Source organism: Hydra vulgaris, chromosome 12, assembly GCF_038396675.1.
Source record: "Hydra vulgaris chromosome 12, alternate assembly HydraT2T_AEP".
Taxonomy (NCBI): domain Eukaryota; kingdom Metazoa; phylum Cnidaria; class Hydrozoa; order Anthoathecata; family Hydridae; genus Hydra; species Hydra vulgaris.
This window is the reverse complement of record NC_088931.1, coordinates 84,870,928-84,885,981: the sequence shown is the minus strand read 5'-3', so window position 1 is coordinate 84,885,981 and position 15,054 is coordinate 84,870,928. Positions and strand designations below refer to the sequence as shown.

Below are 15,054 nucleotides of genomic sequence, written 5' to 3'. Positions count from 1 at the left end.
AATAAAATAATAAAGTCAAAAATAAATGTTCCTATGCATTGTTTTCGAAAAAAAATGGTACGGGTTTCTCGCTAATATATTTTCCTTTATGAAAAACTAAAAATCTAATTTCGCCACAGATTCTTTTTTGTGTAATAATAATATTTTAGCAACACAAAAAATTGATTAAATCTTAATTAGATTATAGTCGCGAGATTATAGTCGCGAGATTATAGTCGCGAGTTACTGCGTATAAATTTACGCTAGTTATACTGCTTCCTGTTATCATCGCACAAAGTCGATTTAAAAACTTCATGTGGTGATAACAGGAACGATTCAAAAACTTGAACTTCACTGCTCACAATATAAAAATCTTTGGTATGCTCATATTACCTAGATGTTTATATTACCTAGATGTTTATCTTACCCGAACCTACCTTATTTGTATGCTTATAGTCTTATTAACTGAGAAGGGTATAAAAGTATTTGAATGTTTATTGTTTCATTAACTGTATTTTAGTTTTTAAAAATGTTTTGGTATACTTTTGGTTTGGTTTAAAGCATCCCAGCCGGCATAACTCTGTGAAAAATTACGCATGGTTTCTGTTGTTTATTTAAAACCCTCTAAAACAAAAAGAATAACATGTGTCGAGATTAGGGTTTCCATTACGTGTAGTTAACTACTAATATTTACCAAAACATTAAAAAGGATATGGTTTCACTATTATGGAAACATTGTATAACAATATACTAAGTTTGCATAACGACTGTAACCAGTAATAAAAGTACACATTTGAATTTGAATTTAAAAACTCATAAAGGACATGTTAAACTCGAGTAATACTGAACGTGAAATCAACGTGTTTTTGGTTAACGCCTGAATCGTGACAAATACGAGTCTATACAGGTTTTCATTGCGAAAGTGAAACTAGATGTGCCAACTGGGATTAAATAAGTGTTTTATCCATCCATGGATTAACAAATGTTGTTGTTTGTTTTTTCATTTTATTACATCCTTTGAGACACACTTGATTGAAAATCTCTTGAAATTTGCTTAAAATAAGTTATATGCTTTGTTTGCATTTTGACTTCAATCTTCGTAACATCACTTCAATCCATTCATATGATTTATGAGAAAATTGTTCTATAAATTAGTGTTGTAATTTATACAACATTTATAAAATAGTTTTATATTTAAGAAAAATTTTTAGCAGTTGTTAAGAAAACAATTATTGATAAATTACTGGAAAAAAATATTTTAAATATAATGTCAAAATAAGATTCAATTTTAGAAAATTTCTGGTACAATGTTAAAGCGTGGCCTGTTGAGGCGTTCACGTTTGCCTCTACGGATGTATTTATAGAATTTTTTTGTTTGTTTATTTACTTATAAAACGTTATTTCGATATAATCAATAACCTTACATATAATAATCACATCATTTTTTTCTTATCTTAAATGAATATTTTTCAAATACTTTTTTAAACACCTACTCCGCCGTTTTTTTCGCATCAGGTAGTTAGACCTACAAAAATCTCGACCTTCTAAGTTGCTCTACAAAATGAATATCTACGAAAAAGTGGAATTAATTTTCAGATAACCTACTGAACCCTAAATTGTTTTCAACCGATATAGTCTTCTTTATTTTCAACCTATTCATGACGTTTTCGTTTCCGACCGATTTATTTTTCAACCTATTTTATAGATTTTCATTTTCAACCGATTTGAGATAAATAATTTTCAACCGATTATCTGGTCTGTGTTTTTAACGTTTCTTTTTTTTTAAACTACAAAATTTTTCTTTTTAAAAATAACAATCAAATACCTACCGATTCTAAAGAGAGCGCTTCAACCACTGCTCCAAGGCTGATCAAATTTGGCTCGTGTTCAAATCAACAACAAAATATACAAAATACATATCGGAAAGGCGTAGCTATAAAGTTGAAAATGCAGTACGCTGAATATTCAGAAGGTTGAAAATTTAGTAGGTCAAAAATACAGTAGGTCAACAATTTAGTAGGTTGCAAAATAATTAGTACATGTTTTAAGTAGGTGTAAATATAAAAATCAAAAATTGTCGGTTGAAAATCAAAAATGTCATAACCAACGACTTACAAAATTTCAAAATTAGGTTGAGTTATAGGCTACCGTTTTATTTATTTTATTTTTGTTGTCCTCTTAGTTAGCTGAATAGTTTTCAAATTATGTCATACCATAATTATAATTCATTTCTAGAGGATTCGTTGATTTATGAAATTAAATGATAGGATAAATATAGAATAAAATAAATATATAATAAAAGTCAATTTCAGCTTTTTGTTTGTTTCTTTATAAAAACATTTTACAAATTTTTTTTTTACAAAATCGCGATCTTAAGTATAAACTGATTCGTTTACAATTTATAAAATAAAATCAATCATAGTACATATAACAAAACTATTTAGTACAAATAACCAAAAATTTTTAGCACAAAAAGTTTTGCTGTTAATGAAAGAACGCGTGAAGTTTGCAGAAAACCATTTTGGTCTTGTCATCAAGAAACCGCTTCACTTTAGTTTCTTTAGTTTATTGATTTGTACTTTATTAATTATACTAGTGTATTAAAAGGATTTAGCAAAGGTTCGGCATGAGTGAACTATCTTTATTAATGATTGAGTTATCTTTATTTAATACTATTCTTACTGCATGTTGTTGATACGGTAAAATGCAACTAACTTGGATCAATGGGTACTTGTCCATACTATATTATAGAGCGTATAATAGATTTATATTGTTGAGAAATAAAAATGAAATAAAGTTTGTTTCTTATTTTAATATTTAAAAGGTTTCTATGTGGTATTCTCATGAAAATATTTTAAGTTTCTTTTTTTTCAATATATATTGATTAAAATATGATGTTTTTGTTTATTTGAGTTTTTTATAAAATATAAGTTTCAAAACTTAAAACATTATCTTTTCAGAAAGTTGGTTTTGAAATTTTTATTTTTTATAAGAAACTTTTCAAAAAAAAAATATATATATATAGATATAGCCAAAATATGTAAGATCAAAAATATACATGGCCAAGATATGTAAAAAAGTATAAAAGGCCAATATATATATGGCTAAAAATTATAATGGCTAATTTTGATAAATAAAATAAAAGTTTAATAAAAAAACAAACAGATTTTCTTGCAAACTAAATTGAAACTCAACGGTAAGTATTTTTAATGAAATCTTAGAGAAAACCATTATTTTAGATGCAATAGATATAATACTACAATATTTTTATATCAACAATAGAGTTGATCAAAAAATATAGTAGATCAAAAGTCGCCCAAAAATACACTCTAAAAAATACAGAAGGTATAAAGTTCAATCGATCAAAATTTCGAAAAAATATTCCGTGGGTTGATTCAACATAACATGAAAATGTTAAAGTTGTTCGTTAAAAATCATAACTGTCAGTTGGAAATCAAAAATGTTAAAATTTTAAAATATTAGAAATTAGATTCTAAGATTCTATTTACCGAAACTTTTTTGTTCAACTAGCTAAATAGCAGTCGAATTTCTTTAAATGACGTCCCCCATCAATTAATAATAGTAGTAATAAAAATAACAATGACAATAACAATAACAATTATAATATAAATGATAATAATAAAGACTTAGCAATGGTACAAAACTTTGTAAAAATTGGTAAAAATTTATGATATTTATTACCATAATAATTGTTAAGAAAAAACCTAATTAAAAAAAGCAATAATGAAAAGTTATATTTACCATAATTTATAATAGTTTACAAAGTACAACTTAAATAAATTTTTTTAATTGTTAAACCAACATTTGTTCATTAAATCTCTTCCCCCTTTAACACTTGCCATAAATTCAGATAGAAAAGCTCCCTTGATGGTGTTGACAACTTGATATTTGTCATTTACACTTAAGCTACAGAATGAATACGTTCCAAAACCAGTTGGATCAACGTAGCACGGTAAATGCGAATGAAAAGCAAATTGCTTAATAAAAGCGCAATTGAGTTTTCCTAAAATTTAAAATTATTTTAAATATATATATATATATATATATATATATATATATATATATATATATATATATATATATATATATGTATACACACACACACAGAGACGAATCTACGAATAAAGTCGAATATATATATATATATATATATATTTATATATATATATATATATATATATATATATATATATATATATATATATATATATATATATATATATATATATATATATATATATATATATATATATATATATATATATATATATATATATTGGTGAACACCATTTCAGTTTGGTGAATATATATATGTATATATATATATATATATATATATATATATATATATATATATATATATATATATATATATATATATATATATATATATTCACCAAACTGAAATGGTGTTCACCAAATTTTTTTAAATCAGAAAGAAACAAAAGTTACACAGAACTTTTCTAATTGATCATTTCGTAATTCACTATAGTATTGTTAGAATTCGCGCATGCGCATGGGAGATATTAGAATTTATATGTTTTTTGGACAAAAACGTAATTTTTGGAACATCGCTTTCTTTTTACATTACAAAGAAAATAGTTAGTCGTATGAAAAAAATTATTGTAAAAGTTCCAGTCACAATAAGTTTATTATTTCCAGTCAGACTTTTTTTCAAAGTTGTTTTAAATTTGGGTCCTAACTTTGCACCTTCTTATAAATAATTACCGTTTATGGAGATATTAACACCGATTGAGTCATTATAAATGAGTTTGATGCTTTTCAGAAACTTGATGAAGAAGTTAATAACTCAATAATATTAGGCTATGATCCTACCCAGAAACTTATGATAACGTTCCAGAAATTGTTGTGCAAATTAAGAAAAGAAAACAAATTTGATAAAAAAACGTATTTCCAATTATATCCGTCTGATTATATCCACGACTTTACGGCGTTATAAAAGCTCTCAAGCCGGAAAAAAATTATCCAATTCGACCAGTAGTTTCTACCATTGGCACTCCTCCGTATGGTACCTCAGAATATCTTGTTAAAATTATTCAGCCTACCCTAAACAAAACACGCTTGTTGAATTCTACATCATTTGTCAACGAAGCAAAATCCTGGTGTGTCAGTCCAGATAAAATTCAAGTATCATATGATGTAATAGCTTTGTATACATCAATTCCAATTGATAAAGCCATACCTGTGAGAATTGATTATCTTAGCAATGATATAACTGATCTTAAAACAAGCATCAAATTAACACCTACTGACATCCACCAATTAATAGAACTATGTCTTAGTCAATGCTATTTTTTGTATAAAAATGAAATTAGAACCATACCTAACTCAGGTCCGACTGGATTATCACTGATAGTTGTTATTGCAGAGGCATTTTTATAAAAATTAGAAACAAGAATTCTACATATTGCAGAAATTAAATTTTTTTTACCAAAATCTTGTCGGAGGTATGTTGATGATAGCCATGCCAGACTTGAATCAGTTGAAAAGCATAACAAATTTCTTATTTTATTAAATCAACAAGACTCCAATATTCAGTACACGTCAGAGGTTGAAAATGATCAAAGAGAACTAAATTTTTTAAATATAAAAAAAACTAACACAAATAATTACCATTATGATTTCAAAGTGCACCGAAAAGAAGCAATAACAAACATACAAATAAAACCCGACTCAAGTATCAACCCTGCAATTATTACTTTAATTACTTTACTACTTTTTATTACAATTATTTACTATTTATTGGAGTTTTTAAAGGTTTCATATCACGAGCCACCAAAATCTGCTCCGAAAAATACATTAACAACAAGATTCAGTTTATAATAGATATGTTTGTTGTAAACGGTCATGAGAGATCAAATCTAGAAACAATTGCCGCGTATTACCTTTCAAGTAAAAGCAATCCTAACAACAAAGTTGAAAAAAAACTAGAAAATAATATTGCGATAATAAAGCTACATTGGCTATCAACACTTGGACCGAAATTATGAAAAGCACTAAAAACACATAATGTCAAAGTTATTTTTACAACACTACCTAATTTAAAAACAATTCTCTGTAACAACAAATCTAGTGTAATGCCAAACAGCAACCCTGGGGTGTACAAGCTTACGTGTTCATGTGGGGGATTTAATATTGGGGAAACAAAAAAGAGAATTTTGCAAAGATGCATAGAACACCAAACTAATAGCATGAGTGGCAATTGGCATGCTTCTGGAGCAACTGAGCATTGCAAAGAATGCCATAGAATATTCGACTGGCTGCACCCAAAAACTTTATCTATAAATAACAACTATAATGAAAGGAAAATAAGAGAATCGCTTGAAATTAACTATGCGCAAACACCTCAGGAGGTTAAACAATACCTGGTTTTGCTTAACAGAGTTAACGGGGTAAAAGTTGCTTCAAACAGATAGAGACCACTATTAAAAAAATCATAAAAAAACAAAACAATTTTTATTGACGTCGTCTTTGTAATGGCTTCTTCATGGTTGTATTTATGTAATTGTATTTATGGTTGTATTTATGTAATTGGCTTCTTTATGGTTTTTAAAACTTTACATTGTGACGGTTTTTTATATTGTTACAAATTAGACCGAAATATCACAAAAAAGAAAAATTAGTTAGTACGATGCTGTTTTGATGTTTTATAACTTATTATAAAATTTTACGTACAATAAGAAATGTCGCTTAAACACAGTCAAAGTTGTTGTTTTTCAGGATCCATAGACTGTGTATTGACTGTGTAAGTTGGCTCATGGCATTTATTATAGAAAAAAATATATATTTTTATAAAATTAATTTTTTTTTAAATTTTTAACACTATGGAAAAAATTTATTCTTGTTTTTTTTTCACAGATAAAAAGTGAGCTACTATTTTGGCTGTTATACGTAATAATATTTGGTACCAGCTAAAGTAATATTTACATTTTGGCTTAAAATTATTGCCAAAACTGATAGTAAAAAAATTTCTATCAATTTTGGTCTTAATAGTACATTAATAATCATTTTTATAGTTTGCGCAACTTACCCCGTGGTGGGGTAAGTTAGCGCAATTTTTTATTTTTTTTTGTACATGAATGCAACTTTTATAAGTTACCCAAATTCATACTTTTTGAGACTACACTTTATATTTTCAAAAAAATGTGCTATTAGGGCTATATTTTTTACAGCCTAATAAAATGACAATATTACTTTTATAAAACGCTGCTATAAAATCTAAATTCTTTTTATTGAATATTTATTTTTTAAACAATGTTATTATAAAAACAGGAAAATAATTTTAAATAGAAAAGAGGAAGAGAGGGGTTCAGAATTGATTAATCTACAAAGAGGTTACAAAGTACAGATAAACTGTTTAATATACATTTAGTAAAAACTATAAAGACTTTCAATTTTTTAATCATAAATATCATTGCTCTCAAAGTTTATGTCACCTGGAATTTCTAATCCTAAGCAGTTGTAAAAGTTTTCCATTAAATTGCACATAAAACATGTTTTGCAGCATATTGTTCGGGTGAGCATATGTTAGGAGCACTAAAGTACTCCACCTCTTTTGTGAGCTCCAATGGTTTTTGAGATGACCAAAGGATTTCTCCACATCACTATCTACCTGATGAATTTTATTGAAATATATTTTCTCTAGTTTAGCTTGTTGATTAAATGATGTAATCATGACTGCTAACAAGCAAAAAGGAAACCTGCATTGGGATTATATTCCAATGTCTTTTTTAATTCAGAATTAGAAATAATAAAAATCTTTATCTAGAATACTTTTGACAACATCTCTGAAAAAGAAAAAAAGCTATTTTCAAGTAAGTAGTCGATAAATCATCTTTTTAAAATTTCATTTGTAACAGTCAGTTAATAACAAACATATTAAACGATGCTCAAAAGATTGTTTTTTTTTTGTAGCTAATTTTTTTTGAATTGAATAATAATTCTTACCAATAACTCTTTAATACCAATTACTTTGATAAAAGCCTCATTGATATTAGCGTTTTTGCTTCTGAAGAAATCGGGTTGCTTCTCAACGTGATTGGTGACAGATCATCGTTAATGTGTTGCCAATATCTCTATTTATTTTTATACAAACTATAATTTCAAACACATTCTATATCAGAGTAATCATTTAAAGTAAGATATCGAGCCTGACGCCAGATTTGATTAAATTAACTAAATTTTCATTTTAACTATTCTTTGTTAATATGTACAGTGTTTTGTTAATATTTATAAAGATAAAGTAGCTTTTTTGTTAATATAATAATTCAATAATTTTATATATTACCAAAATCATAATTGCATCATAACAATACAGCATCTTTTATAATAAATAAAAAATACTTTATGCAATATAAGTAATATATAATTTACTATAATATCTTATTTTATATAATAATGTTACTATTATTTTGTATTATAAGATGTTATGTTATATTAATAGTAGGGAAGACTGGGGCTAGTTAGCTTGGTTTTTAATCTATGAGCTCTGTAATAATAATTATAGCACATTTTTTTGAAAATATAACTTTTTTTCAATATACAGTCTATAGATCCTGAAAAACAACAACTTTGAAAAAAAGTCTGCCTGGAAATAATAAACTAATTGTGACTGGAACTTTTACAATAATTTTTTTCATACAACTAACTATTTTTTTTTGTAAAGTAAAAAGAAAGCGATGTTCCAAAAGTTACGTTTTTCTCCAAAAAACACATAGATCCTACTATCTCCCATGCGTACGCGCGAATTCTAACAATACTTTAGTGAATGATGAAATAGTCAATTAGGAAGATTCTGTGTAGTTTTTGTCACTTTTTGATAAAAGACTCTAGAGATAAACGCAGTTCGAAAACTTACCCCTGCTGCCAACTAGCCCCGGTCTCCCCGACCAAATAATTACGAAAACAACGCTGAACCTACAGTTTCCGTAGGTTCAGCCTTGCGTAGTTTAACCTTAGTTAAGCTACGCAAGAGTTGCGAAAGTTTGGTGAATACGCATTCTGTTCTTTAGGAACATTAAGCACTCGTTTTTGAAACACTTTTGCTCGCAAATTAATGAAGTTTTTTTCAAACCTCACAAAAAAGTTTTGAAAACCTATAAAAGTTTTTAAGAAAAGCTTTAGTTAAATACGAAAACAGATGATTCATTAAGCACATATGTAAATAAAAATCTAAATCTAAAATTCACTCTTGAAACACTTTGCTTTCCATCTGCTATGAAATAAATTTATATTTTTTTCAACGTCTTTGATTCCAACAAGGCTGCAAGCAACCACCATTAGAGTTGGAAGTTAATGGAAGAAAAAGGACGAAATTTATAGAGCAAGATATCAACTGACAGACAACTTAAAAGATTGTAAGTTATATGAATTAGGAAAGCAAGATGAAGGAAGCGTATTTCAAAAAACTGATGTTCTGAGGAAAACTGAGGAAACTGAGAAAAAGAAGGAAAAAACTGAGGAAAAAAACTGAGAAAACTGAGGAAAAAGAAAACTGAGGTAAAAAACTAGTCGAATAAGAGCTTTTGAAGCATTTAGGAATAGTCACAGAAAAAGAACGAGACTTAATTGAACGACGAGTAACACGAGAGTGGATTTTAGTAGATGACACAAAAGATGCTAGCTCTTTAGAGCAGTGCTCATTTGTATAAAAAAGAAAAAGAAGTAATATTACAATTGGCTAAAAAAATTTAGGTTTTATCTGGATTAAAGTTCACAAACCATTGTGAGCCCAATGCTGTAGCAGAAGTAAGATCCTTTTCAAGCTCAAATGCCTCCTCCATGGAATCAGAGAGTGTTAGCTTCAAAACAAGACAAGAATAAATGGTAGTATCATCAGCGAACAATGCCACCTTAGATGTGAGAATATCTGAAGATTGTTAATGCAAATTAAAAAGACAATAGAGCCAAAGATAGAACCTTGAGGAACACCTGAAGTTACCGGATATGAAAAGAAGTGCTGTCCATTGAGGACAACTTTTGTACTACGATTTGAAAGGATTGATTCAATAATCTTAAACATGTTACCTGATACACCGAAAGAAGAAAGCTTATTAAGAAGACCAGCATGCCAATCTTTATCAAAAGCTTTTGAAATGTAAAGAGCAATAGCTTTAACCTCTCTAATGATAGCCTTAACCTTTATCTAATGCACAATAATATCTATCAGTTAGCTAATCAGTTGTAGAACGAGAAGATCGAAATCCATATTGATGATCAGAAAGTAAGTTATTAGAATCAAGATGAGATATAAAGTCTTTGTTAACTAAAGATTCAAAAATCTTGCTCATTATAGGAAGAATACTAGTGGAATGGTAGTTAAACAAGCCAGATTGGTCTCCAGAATTTTTAAAAATTGGGATAACAGATGCCGCTTTCCAGCATGCCGGAAAACAAGACACCGATAAGCACTTGTTAAATTGTTTTGAAAGTATAGACAACAGCCTCGGAGAACACTTCTGCAAGACTACAACAGGTATGTTGTCCGAACCACAAGCTGTAGAAATCATTTTAGATACAGAAGCTGGAGTGATACGAATGTTAAGCAATAGATCAACCTTTTTGTTGGGTATATCAGGTAGGACGTAAGTTGTGGAATCAAGAGATGATATTGATGAAAAGTTCTCAGCAAACAATTCAGAGATGGAATAACATACTTATATTATTATTAATATTGTTAAAAATTCTCCAGACGTCACAAGAGCCTCATTTTTGAGATGAAATACGAAATTTTGTGACCTGAGAATAGCGGGCTTTAGCGTTAGACAAAACCTTTTTACAATGGTTTCTAGCAATAGTAAACAGACGTCTGTTTACTGAAGAATTGTTATGATGAAATATATGGAAGTAAGGGTTTCGATTGGAAATTGCAGCAGCACAATGTGAAGTAAACCATGGAGAAGAGTAAGGCTTGACTTGGAATCGTCGAAAGAGAATAAAAGATTTCATACCAGCCTAAATCCTAGAAGTTATGTAAGAAGCACATTTATCAACAGGAAGACAAAAGATTTCTACACAAGGGCCGTCACAAAGAAAATCACGGAACGAGTTCCAGTCAGCTTTAAGGTAGTTGTAAGAGGTACAATGATAGGGGGATTCTGATGATGAAGAAGAGTGAGATAATAGTTTTAGAGAGATTGAACCATGATCAGAAGTACCTAAGGATAAATGTGGAGAAACTGAGCACTGACAGAAACAAGTCGAGTAGAGAAGGTAAATGATTCGGGTTGTCTGGAGAAAGAGTAGGATATTTGACTATTTAAGTTAGAGATTGAGAAAGCCAAATGTTGTGGGCCTTAGCGCATGCAGAGTTACTGACACTCAGCCAAGCCATTCAGCGTGATGAGAATTAAAGTCACCAGCAACAACGATATTGGCTGATGGATAAAGAGAGAGGGCTCGGTCAATTTGATCAGAAAAAACATCGAAAAGAATGCAGTCTTGAGATGAAGGAGAGCAATATAGAACTAAGAGAAAGATTGTGTTCTTACTTCGAAGACCACGAAAATTAGTGAATGATAGGTTTAGAGAACTTGGTAATGACGATGGTTTTTTGTATTTTTTTAGTTTTAGGTGCTTTAGTCATTTTTAAATTTGTTAAAGACCTTGACTCAAAGCATAGGTAGTATGCACTGTTTAATAAAGTTGTGCACTATTTAATAGCCAAACCAATTGCCTAATTACTATTAATAAACCCTTAGCCGTAATAAAGGGCTCCAAATGTGGCCTCGACAATGCACACCATAAGTAAAAAAAGGGACACCATTTATGCGCAACATGGCATTGTTAGTACTCTGATATTTTACAGCTACTGATAAAATTAGTCTCTCTGAGAGCTATCATAGAGTTTAAGAAACCTGACTACCAGCCAACCTCAGAACTATAAAACTGAGTTTTGGAGCTGTACCTTGATTAGAAAATAACATAATGTTGCCTAGTCATGGTCAACCCATAGAATCTTTTTACCCTTTAAGTCTTTGCCTAGGAGGCCTTCTCCAAGACAGTAGCCGGATGCATTTAATGTCTTCCCAAGGTGAGTATTTTTATTGAGACACCATCTCTAGTCTTCACTCAACCAAGAGCTCTAAGGCATAAAGTGTTTTAAATTGGAAATGGCTTCTCCTAGCCTTTGCTTAAAAAAGCGTATACTACAAGGCAGCAGGACATGAAGCAGCTTGTACTGGATTACATGTTACCAGTAGCTGGATAACCTGAGCTGACGCGTAAAGTGTCATAAGATATTTTCAGTGTCAGTACATATTGTACTGACGCTGAAAATAATTTTAAGTTAATTTATATTAATAGCGGCGCAAGAAGGGGGAAAAGGGGCTAAGGGGCTATGACCCCTTCATTATTTCGTGTTCGCTTTAAATATTTCTCAAAATCGAAAGGAACTTCATTTCAAATCTTGTGTTGTATCCCTTCCCCCCCCCCCTTCCTCCTTCCTTTCTTAAATAATCGTTACGCCACTGCTGATTTATTTCTATTTCATTTACTGGTGATTTGATTTAGCAAATAAAAAATAAATTTCTAGCTTCACTCTAAATTTTACACCTTAATTGCAAAATGATTTACAGATCTGTATATTTTAACTCGATAGTATCAAATAATAAATATATAATTAGAATTATTTAAATGAAATGTTATGTATTTATCAAAGTTACTTCTTTTTACGGATGGCAGTTACATTACAAAGTTGTTAAATCTCTGATTGTTAAAAAATTATGCAAATAAACTGTACTCTGGCGTCCTAAATACAACGGGGTGGAAATAAAAGGAGGTGGGAAATTCAGTCCAGATCTGAGATTTGAGTTTAGCTGTTGGAAACAACTAAAAATAAATGACCGAGGAGGAGAGCGAGGAGGGAGATTTTAATAAGCTTATGGTGGGTGAGAAAATTTTTCGGAAATTAATAACCATCCTCTCCTTTGTATTAAGCACGCGAGAGTAAACAAAAGAAATAAATAAAATATTACCAAAATATAAAAAATATACCTTTAACTTTGCTTTGTAATAAAGAAGCAAGTTTTACTTGAAGACACTTTTTTACTGCAGCAACCCATATCCGTCCTTTTGAAGAAAATTTATGAAGATTTGTTTCGTATTTATTGCAGTAACTTAAAGCATAGTTTAATGCGTATCCTCGAGAGCCACAAGGAATTATTTTTTCCAAACAATTTTTGTACCAAGAGCAATCTTTACCAGTTGGTCTATTGCAGTTAGAACCCAAAACTTGAGAAATTATAAAAAATACCAGCGCAATTCTCAACCTAAATGTGTGTATTAAAAAAAAAAAAAAAAAAAATATATATATATATATAGATAATGCTTTATAGGAGCTTGAAATAGTTAAAAAAAAAAAAAAATCAGAAGATTACCCCATCCAAAATTTTGACATTCTCTTTTTTGTGTGTGTGTGCTTTTGATCAAGCTTTTTAGATTTTTTCTCTTTATTTTTTATCTCTTCTTAGCTTATCTCTTTATTTTTAATTCAAAAATGGTAAAAAGACATTTATTAATTTAACATTATTTGTTTAGAGAGAATAATAATGTTTTTGTCAAGGCGCCTATTGACATTAAAACACGATCTAAATCTCAATGCAAACTTCATTTTAAATTGTTTAAACATTTAAATAAACAACAACTTAATATTTAAAACAACTTTGAAGTTTTGAACTTATGTAATACAATGATTATGCATGATCATTGGCATGCCAATGTCAAGAATTGTTATTAGTAATAGAAATATTAGAGGAGAGTGGGGAGAAGTGGGACATTAAAAAATATTCCTTGAATAATTTCAATAACTTTTTTACAGTATAAAAAGGATTATTTTAATATTAAAAAAATCATTATGTTAAAAGACATTATATTGAAATGTATCTACTGCACCAAACAAGATTTAATAAATAAAGTATTATTTCGGATATTTCGTGAAAAATAAAACCGCGTCCCACATGGGTTCCGCGTGGGTTCCGTGTGGGATTAATGGGATTTACGTGGGACGAATTATCCCATGTGGTATCCGTATGGAAATTTGTCACCTTAAACGCATGTGGGTAATCCCACATGGGTTACATGTGGGAACCATATGGTATTTACACACATGGGAAATCCCACGTGGGTTTCCTGTGGGATTTGCATGGGAATTAATTTGAAAGCTGGAAACTAAAAAAAAACTTTTTAAAAAAAACTAAAAACAATTTTTAAAGCAACATTGCATTGCGTTACGTTTATATTATGTGAAAATATTTTATATTAATATAGAGAATGGCAAGCAAGTATGTAAGTACCACGAATAATGTTTATCTTTCTTTATAAAAATAAGATTAAAATTTGTGCAAATAGACGTATTATTAGGATGATATAATAGTTATTTGAATATAGATCTTGAGTAAATTATTTGCAAACAGTTAACTGATGCAAGTTGAAATGTTGTCAAAAACCATTCTTGCATGCATGGGACACTGCAGTGTCCCACAAAGAAATGCAGGTTTGAAAGTCAAAGATTTCCCAATTTTCTTTATTGAAAAAAGAAAAAAATAGGATGGAGATGGGTTTCTGTAACTTTTTTTATGCTCCAAAACTTTTAACTTTAGATACAATAAGGTCCTTAAGATTTAAGGGACTTACGAACTACATTGAGGAACAAAAACAGGATATTTACAGAAACTTTTCAATTTTTAATCTGGAGTACCACAGTGCTATTGAGAATAAAGCCTCTGGGTCCAGTTTTCAAAGTAACATGATCTAAAGTAATGTTTAAATAAAATAATATGCTTTAAAATGCATATAGTTATACATATAACTCCTGATAGTTAACTATATGTATAACTAGTTATACATATAGTTTTTTATAAATACTTATTTTTTAAGGTTATGCTTGAACAAATTAGTACCAATTAATTCAAATTCAAGATTTAGTTAAAGTTCAAGTTAAAGTTCTTATTTATTCATTGTTTTTGTTAATATTATATTTATTTGTTCAAATTTATCAGTTAGTACTATTTTTTACTACAGTAAGAATGTTTATCA

General features: G+C 29.1%; 1 long non-coding RNA gene across 2 annotated transcripts; it reads right to left on the bottom strand.

Annotated features, from left to right (window-relative positions):
• Window positions 1–2,281: 2,281 nt before the first annotated feature.
• Window positions 2,282–13,621, bottom strand: LOC100210727 (uncharacterized). Of its 2 annotated transcripts, XR_010642785.1 has the most exons (4): window positions 13,398–13,553; window positions 13,015–13,289; window positions 3,742–4,003; window positions 2,282–2,719 (listed from the first exon to the last, which is right to left on the bottom strand). It is a non-coding gene; the product is annotated as an uncharacterized LOC100210727 (long non-coding RNA). The 2 variants fall into 2 exon arrangements; XR_010642784.1 differs by lacking the exon at window positions 2,282–2,719 and having other exon boundaries at window positions 3,709–4,003; window positions 13,398–13,621.
• Window positions 13,622–15,054: the final 1,433 nt, after the last annotated feature.